General features: G+C 31.1%; 2 long non-coding RNA genes across 2 annotated transcripts in view; one reads left to right on the forward strand and one right to left on the reverse strand.

Annotated features, from left to right (window-relative positions):
* Positions 1-1,163: 1,163 nt before the first annotated feature.
* Positions 1,164-19,906, forward strand: LOC118191765 (uncharacterized). The gene is made up of 3 exons (XR_004758656.2): positions 1,164-1,884; positions 19,273-19,375; positions 19,772-19,906. It is a non-coding gene; the product is annotated as an uncharacterized LOC118191765 (long non-coding RNA).
* LOC118191764 (uncharacterized) overlaps positions 16,421-20,781 on the reverse strand; it is an 86,648-nt gene continuing 82,287 nt past the window's right edge. The window contains exon 2 of the long non-coding RNA XR_004758655.2: positions 16,421-16,880. This is a non-coding gene — a long non-coding RNA (uncharacterized LOC118191764). The remainder of the gene's footprint in view (positions 16,881-20,781) is intronic.

Raw genomic sequence — 20,781 nt, forward strand, 5'->3', positions numbered from 1 at the left:
CTGGAAGCTGCAATCAAAGTTGCAATTAGAAGATTATCAAACTGAAATTAGAAGATTCAATAGGAAACATAAATTAAATAAATTATTTTGAATCATTCGTCATCCCCTTCCAAATCAGATAGAATTAAATTACATTAGTAAAGACGCATGAGTCGAAATATTAATAATTGACCATGTGCTTGGACCGTGATGGCAGAATGCAATTTACATATAGCTTTTGCTATAGGTAAAAAACTATTCAGATTTATTAAAGAATTTTTCATCAAAGAAACACGTAAAGATTTTTTTAAACAAATTCCTAATTTTAGAATTTTTAAAAGACCTGGTATTGACGATGGAGAGCGTGAAGGAATTATCTTGTTTAATTTATTACTATTTTTTTTATTTTATGAAACTTTTAATTGCTTTTTTTAAATTTCAGATTTTGTTCTTGTTCAGGGAAATTATTTGTATTTTCTGTTACTAAAAATAAACATTTTATTAGACTTTGTTATTTTGGTTTCGTAGGATAAATTGTGAGGTTTTGTTAAAATTTTCATAACTCACCACTCATCGCTGTTATGCATATCAATTTAAGGTACGAAAACTTAACACAATTGAACGTTCGGGATACTCATTTTCCTAGATAATTAAAGAAAGCATGTACTATAAATGAGATATTACTTAAATCTGAGTTTAAAGAAAAAAACAGATTTTATTCCCAGCAGATGTTGATAAAAATTTAACTACATAATAAATAAATATATATGAATCAAACAACATATCAGTGATGTAATTGAATATAGTAGCCTATATTCAAACTATATTCAATTGCTTCAAACTTTTGTGTGTATTATAGATACACAAAAGGGTGTTAGATTAATCAACAAGGAAATTAGTCTGAAACAAAACAATTATAAAAAACTGAAAACTTCGGATAATAGTCTGACATCTTTAACATCTACCATTAAGAATTGAAAAAGTGAAAGAAGTGTAACATATAGTCACCTCTTAATGAGAAGAACTTCCTGTTTTTGTTCAGAGACTAATAGCCAGTTAGAACTTTGAGGCAAGATGTTGCGAAAATCCCCTGGTGCGGTTTCCCGACAGTAATGACCCCATTCCAGGTATTTTCCGACAAAACGAGTTGGATAAAACGAGAGGATCTTTTGTGTGAGCTTTTTATGTAGTGAAAGGCTCGGAAGTAGACGCAATCCGGCTTCGTGGCTGCATCCAGCGGCCATTGTGTGAATTTTTTGCTGTAATGGTTGATTATGTTATTTATTACTAATCAAGAAACTCTTATTAAGTTTTTAAAATAAATATTTAAAAGACAACAGTTCCTTTCTTTCACCTAACCCGGGTGTTCAGACGTTACAGCTTTATAAAAATGGTGGCAGCGGTACAGATGAGAACCATGCAGAGATTACAGACCATCAGATTCTGAATTTCCACGAAAAATTACGAACATCATTTCGAAAACGTGAACACGTCATTCATTAAGCAAGTGTGATTAGGAAATCCACGAAAAGGTTACGGACGACAGTCCGGTTAAAGTGATTACAGCTCTTCGAAGCAGGTGAATTAGCAAATCCACAGGAAAATCCACAGATTTTCGATCTACTGAATTTAGGCTGTCAAGATAACGTCAGCAATTTTTATAATTTCTTCAATCATCTTTGTGCCCGAGAAAATTTAGTTCAGTGAAGTGTGTGGGACAGTCATTGTCCGAAGATCATCAGATTATTGTGAATTTGTAGTGTAGTGATAAAAATGATATAGCTGTCTGAATCATCATGGCAAATTGTGTGATTTGTGTGATAAGTGATAAAAGAGTCAAATATCATTAGTATTTATCATCAGTAGTGCAGTTCCAGTGCACCAAGAGTCTACAAATCCAGGCGGGTAAGTACCTTAGATTTTCTTTTCTCTCTCTCTCTCTCTCTCTTTTTTTTTTTTTTTTTTTTTTTTTATTCTTGAGGCAGTGAAGTAGTTTAATTTAAGTATTTCTGTAAATTAACTGTTCAGTCGACACTGTTTTCTGTAAAACTTAAAGAAAGGTGTTTCGTTTATTTTTATATTAAGAAGCATAAAATTTAGGTGTGAATCTGTGTTCATAGATAGTTAATATCTGAAAGGTTACACGTTGTGCTGCTTTAAGCTTATAAAATTGAATGTTTTAAATGTTAATAATTTTCAGTGAGGTGTAAAATTTTATTTTAAGAATGAACATTTCTTTTTTGTTCTCTGCTGAACTGGTAAAAAGGGGAAGCTAGAAACCCCCGTGTCTTATTTTAACTGTGTGTGCGAAATCAATGTTTAATTATGAGCATGTGGATATATGTTGTGTAATTTATTGTACTTTTGAATACATATTTTAACATATCTCAAATTTTGATGAAAGTATACAGTTTTATCATAAGCTTTTGAGTTAATGCAACTGAATTTTAAGTTTGTAAAACGTTAACAGTATTTGTAATCTGAAGCTCTCAAGTAACAAATTATAATGCGCATACTATGTTGTAAATTGTTTTGCATTTTGTTTAGATCTATAGAATACTTTGTGAAAAACATTAAGGCTTCAATTTTACTCTTTGTGAAAATGATATTTGTTTAAAGCAATCTTATATATAGGTAGTGTGACAGTGTGAGGGTGCTAAAATTGTTAGGTTGTTATTATAACTTCGGCTTATATCATGCCATTCTTAGCAAAAGTTAGGAAAGAGGATCTTAAAACCTTAGCTGAAGAGTTAAGGGGAAAAATCAGCCCTTGACTTAGGATATTGGATTTAAGACAGCTGATTATGGGAAATGAATCCTATGAGGAGAAACTAGTGAAAGGTCTGTTAGAAAATATCACTTTAACGAGGCTTGGGAGAGAAAAAAAGGAGCAGGATAGAATTAGGATAGAAAAAAAAGAGAAGCAGGAAAGAATTAGTAAGGAAGAAGAAGAGTGGCAAGAAAGAATTAGTTAGGAAGAAGAGAAGCAGAAAAGAATTAGGAGAGAAGAAGCAGAGAGGCAGGATAGAATTAGGAGAGAAGAAATGAAGTTTGAATTATCGAAATTAAGATTACTAGCCGCGAACGGAAATGACTCTGTAAATGGAGGGAATGAAAAAAATGGACTTACGAAAAGCCGTTGCGATCTAAAAATGTAATTCCAAAATTTGATCCTGAAGACAACGATATTGGTTTGTATCTAGTTATGTTTGAGCGCCAAGCCAAGCGGGCGAATCTTCATCAATCGGAATTGGTTTCTGTTTTATTGACAATTTTACCAACTGATAAAGTTCAGCTGATTATGCGAGAACCAGAGCAGCAGGCTTATGACTATGCTTACGTAAAAGGGATACTGCTTAAAAGGTTTAAGCTTAGTCCAGAAAAATTTCGCATCAAATTCGTACAATCCCAGAAAGACACTCAAACCACTTGGAGAAATTTTGCTTTTGAATTAAGGAATTATTTTGAAGAATGGATTGCAGGTTTGGAAGTTACAGATTTTGAACCTTTAAAAGATTTCATGGTAACAGACCAAATGAAACGTCGCGTAAATGTCGAAGTGCGACAGCATTTTATTGACGAATGGTCTAAGATAACGACTCCAGATAAATTAGCAGAAATGCTAGAAGAGTATGAAAATGTACTTGAACCCCGGAAGAAGAACTCTCCTGTTCATAGTTCGGAGTCACAAAGGGGCAATAAAAATCATTTAAATTCAAGAGATCCGCAAAAGTATCACCAGTCTGGATAGAAAACGAGATATGCACTCCCCCCCCCGAAAAAAAAAAAGAAACCTTCCGAAATCAGAATCAACGTCAATTTGATGTCCGTAAACCACTTAAGTATTTTGCCTGTGGTTCAACACTTAAGGCCTCAATGCCCGATAGTTAAAAAGGATTTCAAATCACCATTTATTGTAAATAGACTCCAGGAGCTTGAAGAAGATTGTTTATCCCCGTATTTAACGATGGCTAAAGTGAACGGTTTTGATCTCCCAATTCTGAGAGATACCGGATAATGCATTGACATATCATGCAACAAATACATCACTCCTTGGATGCTGACGGGCGAGACTGGGTAAAACAACCGTTTGATGCGGCCTCAATTGGCACATGATAAAATAGAAGGAAAGTTTGAACGGGTAATAACAAAAGCAGCGGTCATTCGAAATGAGTTGGATCAAGGCCGATACTTGTTAGGGAACAGAACGGCTGCGAAAATATAATCAGATGAACTGGACAGACTTTCCTTTCAAGTAAACGCAGTGGAGACCCGAGCTCAGAAACTCCGTCAGTCAAAAAACGAAATCGGGGGAAGTTATCAGCAAGAGTTGGAACGCGAACCCTCCGGCGAAAATTCTCCCCTCGTTATCGGACATGGAGGTAGGAAGTAAGAAGGAGTCGCCCTAAACAAGTTTCTCCGTACCCTGCTCTGAAGCACCGGCGATCCCTACGTGGTGACCAAAACATTGGGTCATTTACCATTGAGTTCTATGGAATTTGACGCGTTCGGGTGTAAATATTTTGTAATTACGTCGCAAATATACATATAAATGTATATATTTTCTTTTTCTACAACACTTAAGAGCCCTAAGTATGTGAAAACAACATATTTTTAAACAACAGTTCATTCTGAACGGAATTAAATGCTATACTTTTCACAGGACAGTTTTCTCAGAATGGTTTAATTTGAATGAAATATTTTCACAAGTTTTCGTTAATTACATTAGAAAAAAAAATTAAGGTAATTCGGTTTTATTCGGTTAAGGTACAAAAATTAAGATCGAAGTTTATTGTATTATTAATATTAAAATTATGCATTATTTCTTTTCTATTTATAGCGCTTCTTCCTAAAATACTTTCTTAAATATGACATGATTTTTTGGCTTCTTTTAAATCGAAAAATGTAAGTCAATTTATAATTAATGCTCTATTCGGTTCATTTTAAATTAGAGAATTATTAGGAATTAAATAGTATTTGACTTTCTCTGAACATTTCTGAAAGGGAATAAAATAAGTTTTTTTTTTTTTTTAAGTATTGTTTAAAACTTGTAACTGAGTTATTATAAAATGTAAAGTGAATAATTCTTTTAATTATACTTATCAGATTTTTTTTTTTTTTACCCTTCATTTCAACAATACATATTCCAAAACTCTTTATTACGTTCTTAAGTGCGCATCTCATAGCATTTGCTTTACAATACCTTTTAACAGATTGCTTTCCAATACGAAGAATTCTTGCTTAAATAGTTTTATAACGTATTTGTCAACAGGATTTCAATTTATGTTTACAATTCAATATTAAGGTTATTATATATTTAGATAACATTTATAATCATTATAAATTAGACACATTTAATCATTAGATTTCTTCACAGTACTTTCACAGTTGTTTATAAGTGAATAAATTCTTCATTTCAAATACATTTATAAATAATTTAATGAATATTTAAGTATTTTGTCAAAGGCAGATACATGCTTCTTGCAAGCACATGCATAAATACCCATACATATTTCCTATTTATCATTTCCGGCATGTGCAAATCTTTAATTTCTGTGCATTCACTATATTTTTCGTGTAAAGTAATTTACACTAATTTAGCATAGACCCGAAAGTTTTACATAAAAAATATATATGAATATAATTTGAGTGAAAATTATAAGTATTATTTTTAATACCCACTCAAAGGTCAGTTTTTCTTCAAAATTCCTCCACAATGGCATCTCTCTCTTTAGGCAGATAGCCCTTGCATGCGTTACTCTATTTAATAAAAACTTAATCTGACCTATGTGCCTAATTACAAATATTTTAACATACATAATTTTATATTTACATTTAGCCATCAAGTTTCAAACTTTTCAAATCTTCTAGAAAATAAATTTTGGCAGATCTCTTTTAGCAATTTTCTTAAAATCTATATTTTTGTAGTGCAACAGCTTAGAATTTTATAAAACAAATTCATAATCAAAATCGCTGTTGTTAGTTATCGAAAAATAACCAAGATGTGATATTTGCGTAAATGTCAGTAAACTATACAAATTGCTATTATCCATTACACTATGAATGTTTCTTTCATGCGAGAGTGTCCCCTTTTTCAGTTTCTATGGAACTGCCGTGTGTCGAAATACTATCAGAATCTTGTCAAGCGAGATTCTGAATGTAAACAAACAACACCCCGTCTGGTGACCCAAGCTTCAAAGCAGTGCTTCACTTCTAGCGCGGAATGGCCCCTCCTCCCTTTCTTACCTCCATGTTATCGGAAGAAGTATCGTTTTCTCTCAAACAAAAGGGTTGAAGGAATCCAGTTTCGCTCTGCCTGAAACCGAGGTGAACGAACTGTCACTGCTTTACAATAGACCCGACGCAGTTAGCTGATCTACAAAAGAAAGGTGACTAAACGATCAAAGTAACCCTTTGGAAAATGTTTACAAATTAGAAATTTCCTTTTCGGTTCGGCACGAACAAGAAACTGTAGATATGCCAAATGATGTTTCGTACCAACCAGACTCGGTAGGTTTGCAAATGCCTAAAAACTCCATAAGAGAATTGCTCAAGACACCGAGTAGTGTTAATTTACCAAAAAAAAAAAAAAAAAAAAAAAAAAGAATCCCTTATTCATCATTTATCTAGGTTAGTGCGTGATACTGAAGGGTCAAAAGGGAGTAAATATAGCTACTTCATGAATGATGTAAATCCAACTTGTACTGAAGTAGTTCTTTCTGATGTTAATGCTAAATTAAAGGTATATATTTATTTTGGGTGTACTCCAACTGCGCTAATGAAAATCCTCCCCCCGGGTCGAGCTATAGTCCAACTGCGCCAATCAAAATTTCTTCCCCCCTGCTGCCTACAGGGTCACAATTTAACTTTTCCAAGCCAATTGTAGCCAAGAGAAAAATAAAAATAAAGAAATAGAATTACATATCACAAAAACAAGTAAAAAATACCTAACATGCAGGCTAATTACTTGAATAACAGTAATAAATGCGAGAGCTAACAAAGAAAATAAAAGGTATTGGTAAACTTACATATTAGCATTACAAACATCTTTCATTTATGATAATAATATCATAAATTAAATAATTATAAAGCATACAAATTATATTTATAATAAATTACATCAATAATAGTCAAGATGTCTGAACTAGACTGGAAAATTTAATAGAGTGCAAAAAATTATTCCGTATCAAAGTGTGTTAAAGTGTGCTAGAAATATTATTCGTTAATTAAAGCAATCATGTAAATGTTTGCAGAAATTAATAGTTAAATTAAAAAAAAAAAAAAAAAGCTTAGCATGAAATCTATTATAACAACATTACTATGCGTTTGGATCACTGACGTATAAATTGTAAATAAATTTAAATTATTATGTTAAGAAGTTTTTCTAAAATTTATCTAGAAGAAAAGAATTAGATAAACAGTACTGCAAATTAATATAATCAATCAGGCCTCTCAATAAAAGCTTATTTTTTTAACCAAAAACTAAAAATTAGGATGCAAAAGTTTGTGTAATATACTTGGAAATATCTGAACATATAATTAGTTAGAAACATACAATTAAATTAATAACAAGCTAATTAGCAGTAACATTAAGCTTAATTTCATTCAATCTAAAACAAGCAATTGATCAGGAGCTCCGCATAAGTGAAGTTTTAATGCTATTTTACGTAGATTTGAGTATAAAATAAAAGTTGCACTTGTGAAACAAGTGAATAAGGTACTGATAGCCAACAGGAATTAAAATACAGTGGTTAAAAATATAACTACTTGTCAGAAGGTATGCAAAGTTGCCATGGCTGGAGAAATTGAATGATTATAGAAAACTCATAAAGTTAAGCGCTACAGTGTGAAAAGAAAATTCTGGAATAAACATGTTAAGAAAATTAGATGGAGAAATAATCCTTAATTTATTGATATCCATATAAACTCTATGCTTTTGGAAAAATGTTACATATAATTTGCACCGAGGTATCAATCACCGAAACTGAGTTAATTTCTTTCCTTATTTTTTCTTATTAGAGGGATTTGTAAAAAGATATGCTAAGGTAAAGGTAAAAATTTTTGCAATATTTTTAAAGAATAAATTAAAAAAGTATTTTTACTTCATGAACAGAAATTTTTACGCTAAATTTTTTTAAGTAAATAAGTACAAAAAAAGAAAGAGCTGGGGGATCACTGGGACTAGAAACTCGGGTCGAACTACCAATGTTTAGTGACTTTTCCACAAGACCTTTTGAAATTAGGCTGAACAATATATTAAAGAAAATAGAAGATACAGCACACGTAAGAACAAAAGTGGGCTGAATTAGAGATTTACATGTTTGGTGAATGAGTTAAACTTACCTGTATGCCATTATGAAATATTAGGAATGTAGCAAAAAAGCATGAGCGAAGAAGGCAATGGCAATCTAAATCATTGTAATCTAAATGTATATCATTATGAGTATCTGCTATTAATTTCAATACTGCTGAAAAAAATTATAAATGAATTACATTATAAATCACATGAGCTCGTTGCATTATAAATTACAACAGTTAGAAATATTATTAGCGTGATTAAGCGACCATCTTTGTTAACAAATAATTTCAAGTAATTAAATTTACAAATACTAATTCAGCCTGAAACTAGGTTGGAAAATAAGTTACATTCTGAAGATTAAGCTTTGCCAAGGTGTTAGAAACATCTTCTATTAACTAGAGTTGCGATGCAAGAATTTGTAAAAATTATCATTTAAATATAAATTGGCATAAATACAATACAAAGTATATAAATTCTACATACAATGAAAACTTGAGTACAGTACAACAATATGTGAAAAAGGAATGGATTAAAAGGGAACTGAAAATCCCAGGATATGAATATAAGAGAGTTTATTTTTATTTATTTATTTATTTTTTTGTTAATTATGAAAATTCTGCTGATGCTCATAATTATTAATTTATTAATTAAATTTGTATTAGAAATTAAATGTATGCCAAAGTACATCAGGTGGAAAAAAGAATAAATATTTAAACGTTTCTAGTATTAAAATATGGAATTTGTAACAAAGTTAAATAACCTTAAAATAACTTCAATAATTAAAAATAGAAAGCTTAATACGGGAATATATTGCAATAATATTAGCGAGAATTTAGAGCGACTTAAGAAGTCCATTTTTTAGATTTAATAAAGATAATTTTTATAATTAAATTAGAACTGTTTACCTAAAATGGTAAATTTGAAAGTTAAAACCTAAGAAGAATCTAAGAAGATTTGTTAATATTTATCTAGACAAGAAACTTATTTAAGGTGAGCTACAAATCCGATATTTGATACGTTGATTATGTATCAGTTTTGTGTATGTCATTAATCTATCAATTTTACTATTCAAAACTGATATCTCTACATATAATAAAAGAAAGAGTCTGTCTGTGTGTGTGTCTTTCGTTCGCTCTGCGCGTAAGCTAATAGATCCACGACTACGAAATTTGGTACATAGGTGCATCAAGACAAGAGCCAGTGCACCTAGAAGCGGTTTTTTTCGAAATTTGAATTCGAATTTTTTTTAAATTTTATGTTTTGCGACGAAATCGGATCATTTTGAGACATAATGGGCTATAGGAAAGCGAGATTTTACTCTACACCAAGGATGTCAAACTCGCGGCCCACAACAAATATTTTTTCGGCCCGGCCAATATATCGGCAAATAATAATATATAATAATAACATATCGACGAAGAAAAAAATGATATGTTTACTGCTAAGTAATTAACGATAATTTATTCAGTGTTGTTAGATTACTCACAGCGAGCTGACACACACACTACTTAAATTACAAATGCGTGTGAGTAGCTTGCGTTCGGCTACCTTCGGCTTTTGGGGGACACGTGCACTCAGAACTTGTACGCATCCCCCGATAGCCGAATGTGGCCGAACTCATGGTCTCAGTTTTCCAATCATAGTTTTGTACGGTATATTGGTGCATGCATGTGCATGCACTTTGCTTTATTATTAATTCTTACTTAATTCATATTGTTACGGATTTCATAGTTATTTATTTAATTAGTTTTTTTTATTAAGAATTGAAATTAGATTTTCTTCATATTGCCTTAGCAACGCAGACGATTTTTGAAAAGACAGCTGCGTTGGAAGGTTAAAAATAGAACAGCGCGTGCATTTAATACCTAATAAATAAATATCTCGTAACTGCTGTTGCCATCCACAAAAATCCAGATATTTATAGATGTTTCCAGTATATTCGAGAAATTAATTATAAAGCTTATAAAAGCCGAGAACAAACAACTCATCTCAGTAGCAGCTGTAGCTCTAGCGAACTGTTTGTTTACTTAATGCTGTGATTGATTTGTAGCGATTTTGCTGTGAGATAGAATTAGTTTCTCTGTTTTGAATTGATTTTTGCTAAACGTTTGACATTTTGTGATATTGTTAGAATATTTTTGAAGAAATATTTCAGCATTTTGATTTATCTCTTGTGGAAAGAATAAATTTTTGTTAACTTTTTAACGTTAACCGTGTTTATTCCAGCCCTTTGTATTCAGTATGTCTATATCAAAACCAAGTGGTAGTAAAATTAAACGAAAAATCGCTGACAAACATAGAATATTCCAAGTAAAATGGGAATTAGAATATTTTTGCTGTGAAATAAAAGATAAAATAATCTGCTTGATATGTAATAATACTATTAATGTACCAAAGTTATATAATATTAAACGTCATTACGAACAACACAAATCGAAATATAACAATTACGAAGGATTAATGAGAGAAGAAAAGTTGAAGTTGAAAAGTTGAGCTCAAGTTAGGAGAGAAAAAGCAACAGTCCATGATTAGTAAAGTATTGCAAGAAAGTGAAGCCGCGGTACATGCAAGCTACGTCTTGTCCGAGTTGATAGCTAAACATTCGAAGCCTTTTACTGACGGTGATTTCATCAAGGAATGCCTAATGAAAGCTCGAGAAATTGTTTGTCCTGGAAATGTGAAGGCTTTTCAATCAATTTCATTGTCTCGAAATACAGTTGCGGAAAGAGTTACTGACTTAGCCGCGAATTTAAGTGATCAGATCAAAGCAAAATCATCTAGTTTCGAAAGTTTCTCCATTGCCTGTGACGAGAGCACGGACATTAGTGGCAAAGCTCAATTAGCAGTGTTTCTTCGTTCTTGTGACAAGAATTTTAACATTTTTGAGGAATTACTGGAACTAATACCGATGCCTGGTACTACCACAGGAGAAGATATATTTACTTGTGTTTTTGGACTTCTGCAGAAATACAATCTACCTCTGGCAAAATTAAATTCTGTAGCTACAGATGGCGCTCCATCAATGACCTTGAAAAACAAGGGCTTCGTAGCATTACTAAGAAAAAAACTTAGTGAAATTCCACGGTTCAAACATTCATCATATGCATTGTATTATACATCAAGAAGTTCTATGCACGAAAGTAATAAATATGGTGAATGTTTTGTCATATATAAAAAAAGTTATAAATTTTATAAGATCTCGAGGTTTAAATCAGCGTCAATTCACTGCTTTCTTAAGTGAGTTAGATAGTGAATATTCGGGTTTGTCCTACTATACCGAGGTACGTTGGTTATCTTGCTCCAAGATTCTCAAACAATTCTGGGATTTGAAAGAAGAAATATGTCAGTTTTTAAAAACGAAAAATCAAGACGTAAGTTTGTTTTACAATCCAATATGGATACAAGATTTATCTTTCTTGGTTGATATAACCAAACACTTAACCGATTTAAATTTATCGTTACAAGGAAAAGATCATATCATTACGAACATGTTTGACATAATTAAAGCATCCAAATGTCAACTAGTTCTTTGGGAAAAACAACTTAAAAATGAAGATTTGACGCACTTCCCGAAGTGCAGCATGAATAAATCAAGTTTAGATGATACTTGTTCGTATCAAAAATACGCAGAAAAAATTGCAAATTTAACAACTGAATTTGAAACGAGGTTTAATGATTTTAGTTCCCTCGAAGACAAATTTTTTTTTTTTTTTTTTTTGTTTTCTTCGATTTTCTCAATAAGTATTGACTCAGTAGCCATATGCAAATGGAGGTGATCGAGATTCAATGCAACTCAAATTTGAAAGCAAAATTCATTGAAGTGAGCGTGCCTGAATTTTACAAATATTTACCAGATAGGTTTGAAAATATTCGAAAATTCGCATATGAAATTATTTTCATGTTCCATCGGTGCGAGCAGTTATTTTCAGTCATGAAAGGTAATAAGTCTCCTATTAGAAACCGTATTAACGATGCTCACCTTGGGTCAGCGTTGAACAAAATTTCTCCCGAAATAGGAAAGATAATAGCAGAGAAGAGATGTCAAGTATCAGGACGTAAACATTAAATTTTTCTTGTTCTTTTTTATATAAACATATATATATATATATATATATGTTTATTATTCGAAATAAATCTACGTTTCTATGAATATTGATTTTTTTTTTTTTTTTTTTTTTTTTTTTTTTTTTTTCGGCCCGCTTAAAGTTAAACCTTGTTTGTTTGGCCCAAGTGTACCTATGAGTTTGACATCCCTGCTCTACACACTCCCTTTTCACATCGTCATGAAACGCAGGCACTTAGCTATTTTACGAACTTAAAATAAATTTCGTGTTCCAATAAATCGATTAAATACGAATTTATTTAACAAAGGGAGCTTAACACCTTTTCAACGGGATTTTTTCTAAAAAAGTTTATTTATAAAAATGTACAGTTTATTTTTCTTTGATTTTTGGACACGTTAAACTTTCATCCTTGCGACTGCTTTTACAAAAAGAATTTTGGAAAAATAATAATATTTTGTATTTTTAAAGAATTTTTTTAAATGAAGCTTCCGAGTATACTTCTCACATCTCACATCTTTAAAAATGTGATTTTGGCAACAGTCTTATTGTTGTTGATAGATTTTTGATGAAATCGCATCATTTTGAATAGTTTCATTCTTTTAGAAATATGGGTTTGGCAACAATTTTCATCGTATTTCTTATGTCACTCTTTTTAAGAGATTGGCATATTTCATTGTGATTTATATATATATAATGCATTTTTATTGATATTTTTTAATAAAGTTGTTCTGCAGAGTAAAATTCTGCGCGGCATTTTATGTTTTTTTGAGTTGCTTTCATGTTATTTTTTGCTTATTTAACTGTTTGTAAGATATTGAAAAGTTTTGCATGATTTTTTTCCTTCAACGGAAAGTTGGTTAATTTTTTAATTAGGATAACTAATATTTGTATTAAGAGATATAGCTTATTTCATTGTAATTTTTTTCTCTTGAAAATATAAGATAAAATATCATTAATTATACTTTGCTTTTCAGAAGTTTTTGTTTTTTGTAGTCTTTTATGCTATTTATTGCACATTTCACTGTTTTTAAGATATTGAAAAGTTTTGAGTGATTTTTTAAGGAAACAAAGTTCTTAACAAAGTTCTTAAGATTTTGCAAAGGGAAGTTGGTTAATTTATTTATTAGGATAATTAATATTTGTATTAAGGGATATTGCTTATTTCATTGTAATTTTGTTATACGTAATAACTTTTTTTTATGAAGTTGTTCTGCAGAGTAAAATTCTACGCAGTTTTTTAATTTAACGTTTGGTGTTTCCTTCGGCCATTTTTCCGGTACATTTAAAAGCCAGACGAAGGCTGGCAGCGAAGCTGCTAGTATATATATATTTATATACCAGCGAACCTGCTAGTATATTCATATTTATATATCAGCGACTAAAATCTGCAACTGGGAAAGTTTTTAATTCTTACAGAGAATAAAAAAGATCTGGCTCATCATTCCTTTAAGCATCATAAAACTTTAAAATGAGTGTTAAAGAAATTTATTTTTTAGCACACGCCAGACTTTAAATTAATATTTGTTTTACATGCACAGTTTTTACAATATTGATAAACGAAAATAAAGGCTTGTAGTCTCAATAGAATGTCCCATTAATGGCGATAAACGACTTTTTGTAGCATCCAATCTTCTTGGAAAGAAATGGGGGACAGGAAACGTCGTGCAGTTCGTGGATTAGAAAAGAGGGGGACGGGGATTTTCGATCAAATTTGGCGCAGTTCGTACCCTACCTTTATTTTAAGGTCAAATGTAGTAGCTCTGAACTAGGTGTGGGAATGTATATTGTATAATACATATTTCAGAAAACTGTACATTCTTTATTGTATGCGTATGATTAGTTTATAGTATTATGTTGTTTATATGTTTATTTACTGGCCTCAATATAAGATCTGATTGTGTTATCCTTGGTACTTAACCCAGCGTTGTGAAAAGAATATTAGTGTTAATATTTATTAATTAGTGTTTACTTTTGAGAACTTGCTGTGGCAAAAGGTACGAGAAATTGAAGTACTGACCCCCTTCGGAGAGGAGAAGAGTTGTAACATATACTCACCTCTGACACACAGGTAATTAATGAGAAGACCTTCCTGTTTTTCTTCAGAGACTAATAGTTAGTTAGAAATTTGAGGCAAGGTGTTGCTGAAATCCCCTGGTACGGTTTCCGGACAATAATTACCTCATTCCAGGTATTTTCCGACAATGCGTTGAATAAAACGAAAGAGAGGATATTTTGTGTGAGCTTTTTATGTAGTGAAAGACTTGGAAGTAGACGCAATCCAGCGTCGTGGCTGTATCCAGCGGCTATTGTGTGAATTTATGGCTGTAATGGTTGATTATGTTATTTATTACTAATCAAGAAATTCTTATTAAGTTTTTTAAATAAATATTTAAAATACAACAGTTCCTTTCTTTCACCCAACCCGGGTGTTCAGACATTACAGAAGTTTTATTTCAACATAAAAATTATCAGACTGAAATCACACAACTTATTGTGATATGAGAATTTCAATTTCAGACCTCAAATAATTTAAAGCTAAGTTAATTACTTCAGGCTGCTAGTGGTAAGAATTAAATATTCCAGGAATTATAAATAAACTATGAAATTTTATATTTAAAATGAGTTGTTCAAATTGGAAAAGTATTAAGAAAAAGCAAAAACTTTGCTATGAAATTATCTCGTTGTAAATTAAGATTTCATCACTATTCAAGACGTAGCTGCTCTTTTATTTCACTTGATCTCTTGGTCACGAGGCTTGCAGCAAATATTTCACTCAAGTGGCAAAGTTTTCTATTTTGCCAGACTCAGAATTAGGAAGCTGATAGCAATATACATCTTCAATAATTTATCTTCGACGTATTTAATTAGCATATTATTGTACGTAAAATGGGCAATATTCAGACATTTTCAATAATTTTGTGTGCACTTTCAGTAAAAGAATGCATGAATTTTAAAAAATGAAAAACAAATTTTTTAAAATTATATTAATGACTGTAAGTTAGAATTACATACATTTGAAAGTTGGCTATAGTATTTGCATATTAACTTATTGTTAAATAATGCATAACATATAAAATAATGAAGTGCATATAATAAATATTTTAAATTAACAAGATTTAAGGTCTGAATTGGAAATTTTAACAGTTTATAACCTAGAATCATCAATTTTAGGGATTTTATTATACAACATAAGTAAAAAATGATAATTCTTTTTTACAATTTTAAATTTATAGACATTAATTGCAGGACCTATGAAAATTTCGCTGGTAGTAATGTAATTTCAAAGATTTTGATACGCAAAAAATGTTATAAACATTATGTACTGAGGTTTGAGTATAAAAAGCAGAGATTCCATCAGGGTCAAAGCAAATTAGAGGTAACTTATGAAAAATACAAAACTACTGCTGTCAGTTAGTGGAAAAGGGGACAAACGTATCGGAAGAATTTACTTCATAAACGGCTATAAATAAAAATAAGAAAAAGATGAGAACTTCGATCATTACCTAAAACAGAGATTTCTGTGGATGTAGAAAGCTCCTATAAAATCCAGTTTATCAATTAAACGGGCAGATAATACGGTTGAAATAATTTTCCTACACTAATAACAATTTTATGTTTGTTACAAAATGTTTTCGAGCAGCAATACAGTTTTTCAAACCCTAATTTGACAAACAATATATATATATACTGGCTGAAAAATTAAAATTAGACCAGCTATTCACCAATTTAATTAAAAATGAGAGCAAAATATCAGTTTTAAATCAAAACAATGAGCAAAGCAAGAAACATTTTCAGGAAAATTACATGCAACTAAAAATGTCATTACTTATAAGGTATTACTTTACATTGGGTAAATTTGAATTTACTATAATATTGGTAAGGAAAACATCTTTCAGTGCATAATATGTGATCTGTTATGCAATGATGATAATAGATAATATAGAAATCAGACAAAATAACAAATGTAATTAATAATGTAGAATTAGACGTGCAAAGATAAGTTATGAGCGTGATGCACAGTAGTACCAAATGCAATTTGATGCACAATATTTAAACTATAAAAAAGTCAAAACAAGAATAACCATTATAATGATATCTTTATGTTATAATTTTCTTACATGTGTAATCTGTAGTCCATTGAGCACATACAGTGAATTTAACTAGAGAATTCTCAATCCACACACAAATTGGTTTGGAAATCTTCTGTAGAGTTTTAGTCAACAGAGGAAATGTAAAATCCTTTATGGCTATCTAAAGGAAGTTTCTTTTTAGTTGAAGCAGTATTTCTTGCGGCAGATGCTTTTCTTTTACCTGCAGTTTATGTAAATACACTGGCGAATTTGGAAAATTTTAAAAGTATTGCTCCTTCTTGGAGTCCCATTTCCAACTTTGATACTGTATCATCGGGGAGCTTGATTTCATAAAAGCGTTTTATATAAGTTTCTGGAAAATGAAGTTCACATTCATCATCATTCTCCGAAAGTAGTCGATCTGCCTGAGGAATTGCATGCCTCTATTTTTTCTAGCAGGAGAGGATACTGAAAAATATATTTCAACAAGTAAGCATGTAAATATCAGAAATCAATTACACACAAAAGAAAAATTTATTTGCTGTTCTTATTTTTTTAAGTTACTTTGATACAAAATCTAACATTTAATGACCAAGATTTAATTTGAAAATTTTATTGCCAAATTAAAATTTCTGGAATAGTTATACAAATTCAAATTTAAAATCCTTGTGCATGACAGTCGTCACCCTTCACTGTGCCGAAATTAAAATCTTAATTTTTAATACCCATTTATTCATATCAAGTCATATAATCTCATAATATTTTTAACTTTGTAAGATTCAAGCTAATTTAACTTTACTTCGCTGGCTAGATTTTTAATTGTAATGTGAAATGACTATTCGCTAAGTTGAAACCGTAACAATGACAAGACGTACGAAGGATGAGAAGACCCTTTTATTCAACTCAAGGAATTTACAGACTGCACTCCTGGTGCTTACAAACTTAGCCAATACTTTCGGCTACAATTCAAAATAGAAATGTAACATTAAAACTAAGTTAAATAATCGGCCGAACCTACACAGGGATAATTAACGCGAGTCGGCTTTCAGCCCTACCATCGACTTGCACAAACCAGTAGTTAATATGGCCGTCGTAAAATAGGAAGCTTAAGCCAGTGAAACAACGCCGCCGAACTGCAAAACACGCTCTGTCTAGCAAATTAGGCACCAGCTTAAATAGTATTTTTCTGCCCTACCTTTGCGTAATACTTAGCTACTTAGAATAACTGAAATATTCTGGCAGGAAATGGAAATGAGGGAAGATAGAAAAGGTAAGTAACTGGAACGAAACCTAGTTAGCTTAAAATTAAATGCATCTTTACATTCCTCCCTGCCAGAATTTAAGTAAACGAAGCAAAGGTTTTTTATAACCTTGTTGAGATTTTAAATTCTAAGCTTAAGAAGCCAACTTTTACATTCCAAAAGATTAAACCTAAACTAATATTTAAAGCAGGGCTTCTTAAACTGTGGGTCTCCTACAATTTTAGCAGTTTTGACATTTCTTTAACTTATTATAATAATTTCACAAATACCAAAAATTTTTACATAATGTATCTGAAAAAATATATAGATAAAAAAAAAAGAAAAAAGAAAATGTTTCGACGCATTCTTTTATAATAGAAACGTTCATTTTGTAGAGACATTAGATTATTTCGAAGCAGGAGATGTGAAAAATGAGCAATGTCCTCGCCGGGACTCGAACCACTAACGAATACGCGTCGAGCGTGCTGACCGCTACACCCCGAAGACATGCCAAGAAGGCAGAAGAAATACCTTATATACTCCTCCTTTTAAAGGGCGACTGGAGATTAGGGGACCCAATAGCCAAATCCTGGTGGGGTAGAATCATCATCCACCACTTTGTTAGTTCGGACGCCACTTTAGAGACATTAGGTTATTTCGAAGCAGGAGATATGAAAAATGAGCAGTGTCCTCTCAGGGACTCGAACCACGGACCTCTTGAATACGCGTCGAGCGTGCTGACCACTATACCACGAAGGCATGCTAAGAAGGCGGGAGAAATATCTTATAATTTTACTTTAAGAATTAAAGTTAATGACCTAAAGCTAGAGTAGTTAGTATATTGTAGTACAAGTTAAGAAACTTATAGTTTCACTCAGGTGTGTGTCGGATTTTTGCAATGCTTATGGTACTTTCCCTCAAAATTGGGGAAGAACTGAACTAAGTCGTATTGTCACCTATATGATACTCAAGACTCTTGCCAATGACAGGCGAAATCTTGTACTGCTTGCAATGATAAATTTCGTGGAACTGATGGATGATAAATGATAAATTTCGCTCTGCGTCAGACAAGTGAGATTAGTAACAACAACAACACATATTCTAATTATCCATTATTTATTCTATTTTATATTATTATTTATTATCTATTAATTTGTGTTCGCCGTCCCATCGGAGTTTCATAAAGCTCTTGCATAAATTAAGCTCTGTGCATAGGTGATGGGGGCTACGGAGTAACAGATTTGGGACTACTTTAATTGCAGCGCGGTGTTAAAATTTAAATGTACCTGCAAAAATTAGATATTTATGCTTGCTTCGTTGAATTGTAAGCGTCAGGTTTGTAAACTGGTACTTTGATTTCATTCAAAATCTTTTTCCATTTTCCAGTTTCAGAATTAATTGTTTCACAATAACTTTTGTGTTATTTCTTTTATATTTTAATTGCTTTCCCAATTATTAACACAATTTAGGATTATAATGATAAAATATGTTTAGGATGATGGTGAGAGGTTCATTGAAAAAAGTAATTATGCCTTTTATTTAATTGACTTTCTAGTTAAAAATACAGTAATTATAATTAAAAATTCTCATGCTAATTTTCTATTTAATGTATCTTTCAGAGATAGTTTGAATTCATTTCCCTGTAATAACTGATGAGAAAGTTGCTATTACAGCAGCTAACTGTTTGAAGTATACAAAGCAACGTAAAGAAAGAAATGAAAGGTAAGTACAATGAATATGAAAATAAATTCAAATTGAATATTTATCAACGAGTGCTAGAATTTCTTTGTGTACACGAATTTTATGTAATTTTTCGTGCAGAAGCCGTCTTTAAATATTATCATCCAAAATTTTAAGAAAACGTTTGTTTTCTTTTACTAAACTGTATGTATTATAAATTCTTATATTTGAAAGGGTCTGAGTTTGTTCTTGCAGTAAGTCTAACCATCATACAATTGTTTAATATTTATTTAAAATTTTTGTGCTTTCAATTAGTTTTAAAATAATTTAAAATATAATAAATAGTTTTAAAACTCTTGTAACAGTCATTGCTCATTTAAATGCCTACAATGGCTTTAGAGTTTTTAAAATAATAATGCATATTTTATTTAATTTCAGGAGGCTGATGAAGACATTATAAGCTTATATTATGAATATATGAGTCATGTTATAAAATTCAATGAAGGCCAATTGAAAAACATATTGTATATATTTACATAATTGTTGATAAAAAATAAAATGTGTTATAAAGAGTATTAACCTCTTATTAATTAAAAACAGCTTCATAAAATATGTTAAAAGAATCATTAAAATTTTTACATGGAATGCATTAAAGTTTCGTACAGTTTTTCGAAGTGAATGGATATTTTTACATCTTTATATTTATTAATAAAAACTTTCTTACATTTATCGGAAAAATTCTAATTGTATATGATTAATTTCAACCACATAGCTTTGTTCATTGCAAATATTAGTTATACTACTCAGTATTTGAATGAAGAAATATGAGTTTTATTTGCAGAAAAAATTCTATCGATATATTGTAATGTATTTTTTAAATGCAGCAAAATATATATAAATACTAATTGAAAAAATTTATTTCAACAATATGCTGATCAGCAGAGCATTTTGATAAACGGATGTAATATTCTGTTAAATGCTCAAAGTATCCTTTGTAAATTTTCTCAGTAGTTTGAGAAAACATAAAATGAAGTTTTAGGAAATACATGGGTATATGTAGCATATTTTAAAGATGTTTATCACTTTAAAATTCTTTTACATTGATTTCTCTGATTTGAATAGGAAAATTATTCTAATAACAAACATTATACTAATTATGAATAGTATTTAAACATTGTTATGAAGGCAGTAAGTAGTAATGTATATTCTCAGAAGTGGCTACTGCAGCTTTTCCGTAACTGAGTCTTAGAAAAAATAATTATTCTAACAACTAGAATTATTAATTCATAAAGCCCACCAGCGGCCGAGCGGTAAAGTCGCTGAACACTGGTAGTTCGGTCCGAGGTTCGAATCCCGCGAACGGGCTGGCTGCATGGGTGTTTTCGTGGTTTTCCCCATGTGTAACGTGTATACGAGCCGGTTTCCCTTAGAAAGTCCTCCACGAAGGC

Source organism: Stegodyphus dumicola, chromosome X2 (assembly GCF_044657685.1).
Source record: "Stegodyphus dumicola isolate Sdum_Otavi_A_Nest chromosome X2, ASM4465768v1".
Classification (NCBI taxonomy): Eukaryota; Metazoa; Arthropoda; class Arachnida; order Araneae; family Eresidae; genus Stegodyphus; species Stegodyphus dumicola.